Raw genomic sequence first — 11,965 nt, 5'->3', positions numbered from 1 at the left:
GAAGTACCACCTTCAAAAAAACACTATGACACAAACACAATTTGGCCAAGTTCTTTGTCACTTTATGACAAGGATTGCCTTTCCTTCTGTTTCCAATAACTTGTTCCTTATTTCTGACTGAGGCTTCATCAGAATGGCTGACACCATCTATATTTCTACCAATATTCTGTTCACAAACTCTTAGGTGATTTCTAAGAAGGTTGAGGTGTTCTTGACAGCTCTTCTTTTTCACAAAAATTGTCTTTAATGTTCCATTCATGGCAATGTAGTCTAATTCTAGCATGCACTCAATATTCTTCCAACCTCTACCCATTACTCAGTCCCAAAGCTTCTTCCACATTTTTAGACATTTGTAACAGAAGCAGAAACTCCTGTTATCAATTTCAGTTTTTGTTTGGACTGCTATAAAAAATACCTTAGACTGGGTAATTGACAAACAACATAAATTTATTGGTCACAGTTCTGGAGGCTGGAAAATCCAAGGTTAGGGCACTAGCAGATTTGGCGTCTGGTGAGGGCTTGTTCCCTGCTAAATAGATGATGACTTCCAGCTGTGCCCTTATATAGCAGAAGGGACAAACAAGCTTCCTTTTAAAGACTTTTTCTTTAAAAGGGCACTAATCCCATTTATGAGGGTGGAGCCCTCATGACCTACTCATGTCCCAGAGGACTCACCTCTTATTACCATCACCTTGGGTGCTGGGATTCCACATACGAATTTTGAGGAGACACAAACATTTAGACAGTAGCATTTCTGCTCTTTGAGATTTATGATGGATATTAATATGTAAACCCTCAAAAAAGTCCTGCAGTGTATAAGCCCAATTAACTTTGTTTAACTTAATTTCTCCAACATTTATTTGACACAAGACACTTTTCTATCTTTAACACTTACTAATATCCCACTGAATACACTTTGATAAATTCTACCCTAGATTCAAAGGAAAGCGAGATCAAAATTTATGATTCCAAGAAAGAAGATGTTAGGGTGTGGTTGTACTTTGGGAAATTGGGTGTGGACAGTTCTGAGAAAACTGGGAATATCAAGTTATACAAATTTATGCACTATCTAAAATATACTAAGCAGGTAAAATGCTCAACTCAAAACTTGCAGATTAAAAGCTCTGAATGCTAATATTTTTCCTTGTTTATTTTAACTCTCAGCTTCTTGACTGTTTAAAATTGCTTTGAGTCATGATAAACAAACAATAGGCTGGTTTTCTCAGGATAACAAGTGTGTATGTTTCTAGGTGGTTTTTAGAGAAAAATGACAGATTGGTTCAATCTTAAAATCTGTATTGGCATTAGACAAATACTTATGATGTTTTTATACTTGTATTAGGAAGATTCTTTATAAAAATTGGAATTGAGATAAGCTAAATATTGAGATGTGTGAATGGAAGTGTCGGCAGTATTGCTGATGAGGCTTTCTAGAATGTAGAACAAAGAAATGTATTCTTAAAATAAAAATAAATGAGCATTGACTAGTAAAATATTGGGGCCAACCAGAAAGTGGTATTCTGAATTAAACTGATATTAAAGTATAAAATATTTAAATACACTTAATTACTACTAAAGTGAGAAGAGAGACATTATGTACAGTGGCTAAGAGTGTAGACATTGGAGCCAGCTTGTCTGGATTAAAAGACCCCGATTCTGTTATTACTAGTTTTAGGGGTTTGGGTAAAGTGGCAATATTTGTTTGCCACATTTTTTTCATATGTAAAATTGGGTAATAATAGTATCCACTTCATAGGGCTGTTTTGAAGATTAAACTAGTTAATATATGCACAACAGTTAGCAGTTCCTGGTTTATATTATACCCTGAGTGTTGCTATTATGATTATTATTACTTTGATTACTATTACAACTTCATCTGTGTATCCTGATGAAGTTATTTTAAAATTTAGTCTGATCTTTGACTCAGATAATTGTAAATTTCAAATAAGTAAAGATCAATCTGATGAAGTTTTGTTAAAATGGGTTATTAAATGGATCTCAAAAAGTCAATGGCATTTTCTTGTTTTCAACTAAAGTGTTTAATAATTTTATAAAGTTTAATTTTGAAAATCGTATTTTTTCAAAATTTCTCTTAAAATTCATAGTAGAATATGCAAAATCAGAACATCTTGTAGTCTTCATATAAAACTGTTCAGAGAAAGGAAAGTCAACATCCTGTGCATCTTAATTTGTATGGTAGCAAGCTGGTACTCTACATTAGATCATCTCAATTAATAAGATATGCATTGAAAATTAAAACACTCTGTTTTAATTTAAACGGGCCTACCTTTTGCAAAAGAAGCCTAGCCTATAATTCAGAAACCTGGCAAATAGGATAGGTAAAATCCAATTTTAAATTAGGATCAAATTTGAATATGAGAAATCTATCACCTAGCATCTGACTTATTTTATTTTCTCTTTTTTAATGACATTATACATCATTTATCAATTTATTATAAAAATGTCAATTATAATCTAACTGAATTAGAATAGCAAATGCAATTTTGATTAAGAAACTCAGGGAAGTGAGTCTTTGGTACAGTGTGGTGTTATTATTATTTACTACTAATAATATTTTAATGAAACACATATGTCAAATTGTTGCTAGCACTTTACCTACATAATCACATTTAATCTTACAAATATCTCTCTGAAATAAATATTGTACTAATTATACAAATCTGGAAATAGATCAAGCATACTGCCTGGCACATAGTTTTTTGTGGTCAATAAAATTAGCATTTTAAAGTCTGTGAGAAACACCACAGTAAAGAAAAACGTTTATCCCATGTTCTTCAAGTAGAACTCCTAAGTGTCACCTATTTGTATTTAATGGAAAACTCAGTGTCCCAAAGAGTCAAGCTTAGGAAATTCTGAGTTAAAATTGTCATCTTCCTGAGGAGAAAGGAAATTAATAGGGGTGCAGCAGAAAGTAGTAATAACAAGGGAAAGAAGAGGAGAGATGCAAGACACAGCATTTAAGATGATTCTACAAGATTAGATTAACGACGAAGCATGAAGAATATTAGAGGAAGACGAAGGATAAGTTATGTAAAAGTGTGAGCCTGAATTAAACGAATACTTCTTCAGTTTCGTTTGAGTATTTCTTTAAGATATATATGAAGGTCTATGTGGAAGGTTTTTATTCAGGCCTTCAGCATTTTGCAGGGAGGTGTCAACAAAATAATGGGACTGGAATTATTGAATTTACTGACTTACGGCTTAAAGAATATTCTTGCTGTCAGAGATAAATGTTTAGGCATATTGCATCTCGGCATTGCTGGTACTGGGTGGAAAGGGCTAAAAAAGACAAAAATAGTTTCCTGAGTACAAGAGTGCTTTTGAAACACCGTGCACATTTTCTTAGGAACATTTAGATTCTGGATGTGAAAGAATAAGTGGTTTAAAAACTATACAAGTTGATTCCACAGGATCTGTCATGAAATAAAGAAATTCTAGGCAAATGGAGCATATTTGGATATTTCAGCGAGTGTGGTGGGATGAAAGCATCCTAATGCAAGGACAACTGTTTTCTATATATTTCCTCAAATGTGATACTAATGGAACAAATTGTGAGATGTATGAAAGAGTTTGAATGAACTATAATAAATGTTTATTTGGGGTAACCTGAGGAATTTTTTATCAAAAGGAAATTATGGCAAACTCTTAAGGCTGAAGGAGAATCAAACTTTGGAATGATTTTATTGCAGCAACATTTTCTCAGAAAATCTAATTATAATAAATGTCCATGTATAGCAATATTTCCTAATAGAAAAAGATCAGTTGATCAAAGCATATAGAATGCATAGAAATAGAGCCAATTTTATAGCATTTTACTATTGTGTATTAAAGTTTTTATTTTATAAACATGAATAATCTGCTTCATAAACAAAAACTATTCCCTGCCCCCCATGGGAAAAAAAACAAACAAACAAACATAATTTCCTTAGATGTTGGGTCTGCCACCGGCTGACCCGAACAGCCCTTGCCTTGCTATCAGTCCCTCCCTTGGTGTCCCTTCTGGTCGGCAGGCAGATTGCCCAGATTCCTCTTTCCCCAGTCCCCATTGTGAGGAGACGGAGGAAGAGAGCCATGAAGAGAGGTGAGCACAGCCACCAGCCCCAACCAGCCCGTTAAAGGACAATCAGATGCAGCGGGGGTTCTGTCGAGCAGTTCCGTTTATTATCACACAAGCACTTGCTTTTAAAGGAAAATGGCGAAGGGAGGTTTTTACATCCTCCAATCAGCTTAAAGGTTATGAGAGCATGCATCCTGTCTCAATGCCTAGCTATTGCAATCACACAGTGTTCACGAGTGTGGAAGCGCCTATTTGGCCAATAAGGGCTAAGGCAAGATTCCCGCAGACACTCCCACCCTACTTCCTCCCAGCGCCTTCTTAGGCTGCCACGTTAATACGCCCCTGTGGGCCCATAATGGTGCCGTTTGTAATGTCACTTAAGGTGGCATTAGTTTTTAAGGCCTGACACTCAGATTTAAAGATAAACACCAGAGATGTGAAACTAGCCCATTCTTTTTAATGCTAGTGGCTAACATTTACTGTTTATTGTTATTTCTCAAGCCTTCACATTCGGAAGTAGTGCACTGTCCTTGGGAATGGAAGCAAATAAAGGTTTAAAAAGAAAAAAAAGTCTGAACGCAATCTCAACAAAATAAAATGCTTTGTTCTCTTCTCTTACGAACATCAAAGAATCAACTGCTGTTTAATATGATACAGTATGGAAAGGAAACCTGGCATCATCCATCAGCTGGAGCCAAATATCTTTTTATATTATGCAGGGGCAAGAAGTCAGTGGAGATGATCTCAAACACAGCATGTTTGCTTGCATTCATCTTTCTTTTATGTTAGGAATTAAATGTAGAATTACCTCTCATCAACCATTCCACTCAATAGTCATCCTTCACCAATGGGTGAGCACTGTTTATAGTTGAAGAAAAGTATCTAGAGGATTTTTTGTTGGGGAAGAGTCATTTCAAGAATCACATTTTTATGGCTTTCTGAACACTCTCACTTAAAGATAAAGCTAAAGATGTGGTAGTAAAGAGGCTTTCACAAGTATGCTAATCTTAAAGTAAAATGCTGGCGAAAACAATTGGGGGTCCTTGGAATTTAAGCTTAAAAAGTATATATAACTCAAAAATCATTTTGTGAACGTGTCTTCTTAATTTTCAAAAATAAGGACGTTTTCTAAGTATATAAGCCAGTTATATTAACCACTCTTTTATTATTTAACTCTTACTGTTATGTGATTATTTAGCCCTAAATAATAGAGTCACGAAGGAATACACAGTGCAGTCAAGCATTGGTTGTAACAAAGCTTTATTTATGTAGAGAAGAGACAAAGCAAGGTTAGTTCCAATAGTGTTTGTTGCTTTCTTATGGCTAGTTGGTCACCCTGGCAGCTGGTACAGGGCAATTGCCTTGTGTACACCCCTCTCATGCTGCAGGAGAAGGGCTCCAACCTCTCCGCTGTAGAGTATGAAATACTGAAAGCTTGAGATCTGCCTGAGGGCCATTGACATATATGCTTAAGCAGAATAAAGGAATGCTCATCAAGTCAAACAGGGAAATATGTAGCCATATAATGCAATAAGCCTGGAACAGGCAGTAAGGACACTTTATTTCTTGATAAGGAAACATTCCAGGCTCAAAGCATATTCTTATGTGACCAAGTGGGGGTTGAAAAGCATGAGACTGCCTATCCCAGCAATAACACCAGAGAAAATCTAGATGACCTTGAGTTTGGCAATGACTTTTTAGATACAACACCAGAGGCACAATCCATGAAATAATTCATAAGATGAACTTCATTATAATTAAAATTTTCTTCTGTATCAAAGACACTGTCAAAAGAATGAAAAGACAAGTCACAGATTGGGAGAAAATACTTGTGAAAGACATATCTGATAAACGATTATTATCCAAAATATATAAAGAACTCTTAAAGCTCAACAATGAGAAAACAAACAATCCATTTAAATAATAGGCAAAAAATCTAATGGATACTTTACCAAAGGAGATATACAGATGACAAATCAGCATAAGAAAAGATGCTTTACATCATATATCATCAGGGAAATGCAAATCAAAAAAATAAGTTACCACCACACACCTACTAGAATGTCCAAAATCCAGAACACTGACAACACCAAATGCTGGCAAGGATGTAGAGCAATAGAAACTCTCATTCACTGCTAGTGCAAATACAAAATGGTACAGCCACTTCAGAAGAAAGTTTGGTGGTTTTCTACAAAACTGAACGTACTCTTATCAGACAATTACCAGTAATCTTTCTCCGCAGTATTTACCCAAAGTAATTGTAAACCTATATCCACACAAAAGCCTCAACACAGATATTTATAGCAGTTTTATAATTGTTAAAACTTGAAAGCAATCAATATGTCCTTCAGTAGATGATTGGATAAATAAACTGGTACATTCAGGCAATGGGATATTATTCAGCTCTAAAAAAAAAATGAACTATCAAGCCATGAAAAGATGTGGAGGAAACTTATATACACATTACTAAGTAAAAGAATCCAATCTGAAAAGGCTGCATACTATATGATTCTATACTATACAACATTCTGGAAAAGGCAAAACTTAAAAGAGAGTAAAAAGATCAGTGATTGCCAAAAGTTAGAGATTGGGGAGGATGAGTAGGCAGAGTACAGAGGATTTTTAGGTCAGTGAAACTACTCTGTATGACACTATAAGGATGGGTACAGGTAATTCTAAATTTGTTAAAACCCATAGAAGGTATAATATCAAGGGTGAACTCTAATATAAACTATGGACTTTGGGTGATAATGATGTGTCAATATAGGTCCCTCATTTGTAACAAATGTATCATTCTTGTGGAAGATGTGGATAATGGGGAAGGCTATGCATGTGTGTGGGGGGAGATTGTATATGGGAACTCTGTGCTTTCTGCTCAATTTTGCTGTGAACCTAAAACTGTTCTAAAAATAAAGCCTATTTACAATATGAATGGGATCACATTATACGTATTTTTTCTACTTGTGTTTTTTAAAAAAATCACATTTCATGGATGTCTTTCCACATTAGTACATGCAGATTTACTTCAAGGCTGGATAATCGATTTAACCAATTGCCTATGGATGGACATTTTGATCAATCAGTATTTTATGCATAACGTCTTTATATACTGGCACATTGAAATGGCAGTGTGTTAGTACTAGAGACCACCTTTCTCCTAAAAGTGTATATTTTGCATTGACTATAAGCAGAAATGATTCAATTTTTGAAAGCAGCATGGCTGTGTTGGCAGTTGGGATTGGGTGTTTAGGATCTAATCACTGCTAAAAGAATGGTGCCATTCCTGCCATAAAAAGGAATGAAATTCTGTCATTTGCAACAACATGGATGAGCTTCGAGAAACTTACGTTGAGTGAAATAAGCAAAGCACAGAGAGGTAAATACCACATTTCCTCACTTATAAGTGGGAGCTAAGAGAGAAAGAAGGAAGGAAAGAAAGACCACAGTGGTGTGTTGGACTTGCAGAGGGAAAGAACATACCTAGGGATTCAAAGTGGAGTGGGGAGAAGGAAGGAAAGAAAGACCACAGTGGTGTGTTGGACTTGCAGAGGGAAAGAACATACCTAGGGATTCAAAGTGGAGTGGGGTAAAGGGGGCAGGGGCGGGAGGTTAGGGACAACTGGGTGGGGGACATGGGGTACAATCGCAATTTGTGGTAATGGGCATGCTGCCAGTATGGATCTGGCCTTCACATCTAGGGCACAAGGGGGGACAATCAGCTATGTATCTCATGAATATCCATAACCAAAAACAAGTTCTAAAACAATGAATTAATGACATGCTAATGCGGCCTCGGATAGCTTACGCATAAAAAGACTACTGTCACTTTTACACATGTATGTGTAAAAAGGTCAGTCACTTTTATTTGTAGAGGAAATGACCAAAATATGTCAATTTAGACAGCAAAATAAAAACAATGTTTTCGATAAATGTTCTAATATTTGTTTGGTGTCAATAAAATGTTTCAACATATACTTGAAGACCATGGCAAGTTATAACTGTGTTAATGATGACATTTACTGTTTAAATTTAGCAGCTGAAAATATTATTTTACTTTATAAGGAAGATAGAAAATAAGACATTTATAATGTGTATTACTTCCAGACTGCATTATTCATTGGAAACATATGACTACTCACAATTTTGTTATCACTGTTACAACTTTTTCCTTTATATTCATACCATGGTGATAAACTAAAGCTCTCATTTTCTGGGCACATTCTTCTCCACAGAACAGGAAAAACAGTAAATCTTTAATGAAAGTAACTTCAGAAGCTAAATGGCCTTCAGTTTTGAGGTGGTTATGTATACTCTGAAATAGTGAAAGTACTAAAAGAAGAATCTCCTTTGTTAGGTGACCATCATAAAGAGAAAGGAATGATGGATCCATTTGGGCACGAAGTAGTCCTTCCGCTGCGCTGGATATTCTGACAAATTCAAAACAGGTTCAAAACTTGGAATTTGGTGGTTTCATTTCCTAAAAGCAACACATGGAAAAAGTCTCTAATGTAAATCTTAAGCATGTGGTCACTAATGAGGATGATGTGTGTTAATCTCAGTCTATCCCATTGCACAAGGGACTAAGGGGACCACAGAAAACATCTGCACAGGCTTGATGATTATGTTTATCTTGCTTTGATTTCCAAGTCAAACTAAGGCTATTCAATGCACTCAAAACTTTATTTAATATTGTGGCTAGGTTAGTTGATCATGTTTCCCGTGATTGGAATAGTGCTCAATCAATGAATAATGGTTTCCTAATTGAAAAGCACACACCCTAGACCGGGAGCCAGAGGCTAGTGGGGTCTGGCATAGGGATCTCTAGGACACATTAATTATTTTTTCAGACTTCAGTTTTCACATATTTGCAACAGGAATGATGATTTATACATTAGTAACATATTAATATTGATTATTTTAATATTCCAAATAGCTCATTAAGAGAGAATGTAAAATGTCTGACATCAGGTAGATGAAATATTCAGGGGGAGGATTCTAAAGAACCCTTTCTAACATCTTTTTTCATACTGTATTGATTGCTCTATGTCTCTGCTCTGTATACCCCAAATCTTACCTACAGGTATTTCTTCACTTTTTGTTGATTAGTTTATTCATGTCTTGCCTATTTATGCATGCCCAATTTTACATGTCTTGACTAGTCAGAGGTAAGACTTCAGGGCACTTTGACAATGAGGACATAGAGTACAATCAGGAATACATAACATAAGGAGGAAGACAGAAACCAAAAAGTAGTTGGGGTTGGGTGGGAGGGGGGGTGGTGTTTGTAAAATCAAGATCTAAAACTTCTAAATGAGGAAGCCATAAGGCTTTGGCTCTGTGCTCTAGAGGCCAGGGCAAAGACGGAAATGTCATGGGTGCCAGAGCTCTTTACTGTTAGCAGTACAAATGACGTTATTATTTTTCTCTGAATGCACTTACATGTAGTTCTCATTTCTTAGAGAAATTTGTCATGAGTCTGTATAAGGGGCATTAATTAATGCAATGAATGATAGATTAATTGGTGTATTAAAAACATAAGACAGCTTCTGGCATGTCCTGTCCTTTTCTCTTGCTTAGTCTGAGCTAGTTCTGTATTTTTCCTTAATACCCCAAAGGTTAGAGTCACCCCAAACTTTCTTATTTACTCCAGGCTGACCTTAAACTTTATCGGGTTGCTTTTACACCTATTACACACATAGAACTGCAAAATATTTGTTTGCATTTGCACTAAATTCCTGTTTTCTGAAAGGAGTTAAAAATGCATAGTGTGTAACTGCTCATATATTTAGCTAAGTTATAGGACACTGGTATTTGGTTACATACAAATGAAAATAATTTTGCTATTGTCATTTTATTTTTCTTCTCAGCCAATCATAGAATTAAATTAGAGAAAATGAGTCTTTGGAGAAAATGCACATTATGAAAATAGGTTAATGGATATGAAGGAAAATATTCACAAAACTGTAGAATATCCTGACATATTAACTTTATAAAAATGTCTCACCTAAGTTATCCACTGCAAAAATGACAATTTCAATGACCTTTGAAAAATATAATTATTATCAGACCTTCACATATTTGTATTCATTTCTTAAAATTTTGGTGAATTTTCTGCCAGCAGACCACCTAGTTAGCTTCTAGAATTACATGTATTTCTTCATATTTTAGTAACTTCCCCCAAAAAAGTATAGTATATAGAATTTGTGTATGCTATTACAATGAGAAAGCAAAATTCGCTGGATATATTTATCAAGAAACTTTTTTTTTTTTTTCTCTTACTGTTTCTTTAAATCTTCTCTGTGGCCTTGGTGCTTTCTCTGCTCCAGATTCCAACTCTGGTAGGATTTTTCTGATCATTCTTAGGTAACACAAACAGTTTTCTGATCACTTCAATTAAAACCAAACCAACCAACCAAAAATGTCTTAGTTTAGAAATGAAAATATACTGCTCAATATAAGAGCCATTACGTGAATTCTTTTTTTAAGTCATTTTTCCTTCCTCCAAGTTCTGCTGTGCTCCAGGAGGAAGCCTGAAGTTGGGGAAGGCAGAAGTGGCAGCTCTCCCCACCTGCAGCTTCTATTCTTTTTCTTTTCTCATGCCAACCGTATTTCTGACCCTTCCAGAGCTGGAGTACAGGGAATGACGTGAAGTAAAGGAAGCATAAAAATTCTTACTTGACTTTTACTGTTTTGGTGATTAGATATTTATGCTTTATGTGTCTGGCATTCATTTATAGCTGATTTTTTGTCTCATGGGTACTTCTGGGGTTCTTCTGAGTTTCCCCTTCCCCTCCACTAGGCTTCTCCTACATGCTGTCCACTCGACAAGGTAAAGCATCTGTCTGCCCCAGTATTCCACTCTTAGAACCTTGGGCAACCTACATTACATTCAGCTTCTCCTTTCGGAACCTTTCTTATGAGTAGACCACATGCAGAAAATTTTCAAGCATACTTTGCCTGGACAAACTGGAGTTCAGTTCACCATGTTCACTGCCTCATCTCTCCATTATGTCTTCAAAACGGTTAGCCTTCCGTTTCTTGTACTTTTGATTTTCCGCCAAAGTGTCAATTATCAGTTGATCGTGTCTTGTAAGCTGCTAGGAACACATGAATTTCTAGGCTTGTGAAGAAGGAAAACCACTGTCAGTTCTCTTGGAATTTTCACCAGTATCTCCTTGAATCCCTTCTCACTGGACTCTATCCTTTCATCATAACCTCCAAATGTGCATAGGTATTTCATAGTCTTAAACATTTTTTATGTCTACAGAGAACCCCCAAGCTACCCATCCTATTTCTTCTTTCACTTGCCATCACTTTATCTGTTATTGGGGGTAAAAGTCTTACCACAGTACTTGACACCTAGGACACTTCCTCTTTTGTTGACCCTTATTTTTAGATTTTACAGGCTGAAGTAAAACAGGTTATTCTAAAGATTAGTCTGAGCCAAAATAATTAGGAAATTAAATCATTCGTTGGCTGAATTTTTGCATATTCATAAATGGATTTTTAAAAATCTGTATCCCCTGTGCCTGCAACATTAATATAACTAAATTTCACTGACTGAAAAAAAATTCTTAGTAGGCCATTCCTCAAGTGAAGTAAATAGAGATCATTGACTCCAATAAATATTGTGTTTTCAATATTATCTGTGTTTTGTCACATGATATTCATTGACTAATACTTCTTTTTCTTCTCCTTTAATCTAGAACAGAGGTTCTCAATATTTGGTTTAGTATAACACACATAATGGATGCTCTAAAAACCTATGACACACTCCCATGGGTGTTCCCAAGGTCATATGCGAGTCCTGTGTATACCATATCATTTTAGGGTTCTACTTGCTTGGGCATAGTATCCCCTTGACACCCATTCTTCTTACTTAACTAC

General features: G+C 35.6%; 1 pseudogene; it reads right to left on the bottom strand.

The window, feature by feature from the left end:
* Window positions 1-8,213: 8,213 nt before the first annotated feature.
* LOC103608042 lies at window positions 8,214-10,435 on the bottom strand (annotated as a pseudogene).
* Between the last annotated feature and the right edge of the window lie 1,530 nt (window positions 10,436-11,965).

The sequence above is a fragment of the Galeopterus variegatus genome, unplaced genomic scaffold, assembly GCF_000696425.1.
Source record: "Galeopterus variegatus unplaced genomic scaffold, G_variegatus-3.0.2 Scaffold7960, whole genome shotgun sequence".
NCBI lineage: Eukaryota > Metazoa > Chordata > Mammalia > Dermoptera > Cynocephalidae > Galeopterus > Galeopterus variegatus.
The sequence above is the reverse complement of the archived record's forward strand: the minus strand, read 5'-3'. Positions and strand labels throughout refer to the sequence as shown.